We start from the raw sequence: 352 nt of genomic DNA, 5'->3' as shown, positions 1-352 counted from the left end.
AGCACTGCTGGTGGGTAGCAGGGTTAAACATCGCAGTGTCAAGTGGAAGTTTGTTCTGTTGCCAGCCTGATCGCAGTGTTGATAAGGGCTCTTGAGCTTCGCTGCGCAGGGATAAAACATCCATTTGTGGTTCATCAAGTTGACGCTGCAGCTTTTTGTTGTGTCCCTGTGTTGAAGGCAAATGAATTGCCGTGTCCTGGAGCATGCAGGCTTCAGTCAGGTCAGAAGTGTGCAGGATAAAATTAATTTCCCAGGAGCCTCAGTGTTTTTTGTCTATGCTGACACTTGGCACATTTCAGCAAGTCCTTCAGGCTGTTAAATTTAAAGGAAATACTTAAAAACTTGCTGGTGC

At 46.0% G+C, this 352-nt stretch overlaps 1 protein-coding gene across 1 annotated transcript in view; it reads left to right on the top strand.

The window, feature by feature from the left end:
• Window positions 1-352, top strand: part of LOC104523271 (endonuclease domain-containing 1 protein) — a 7,508-nt gene that overhangs the window by 894 nt on the left and 6,262 nt on the right.

Source organism: Antrostomus carolinensis, unplaced genomic scaffold (assembly GCF_000700745.2).
Source record: "Antrostomus carolinensis isolate BGI_N321 unplaced genomic scaffold, ASM70074v2 scaffold5354, whole genome shotgun sequence".
Classification (NCBI taxonomy): domain Eukaryota; kingdom Metazoa; phylum Chordata; class Aves; order Caprimulgiformes; family Caprimulgidae; genus Antrostomus; species Antrostomus carolinensis.
This window is presented reverse-complemented; position numbering and strand designations above follow the sequence as displayed.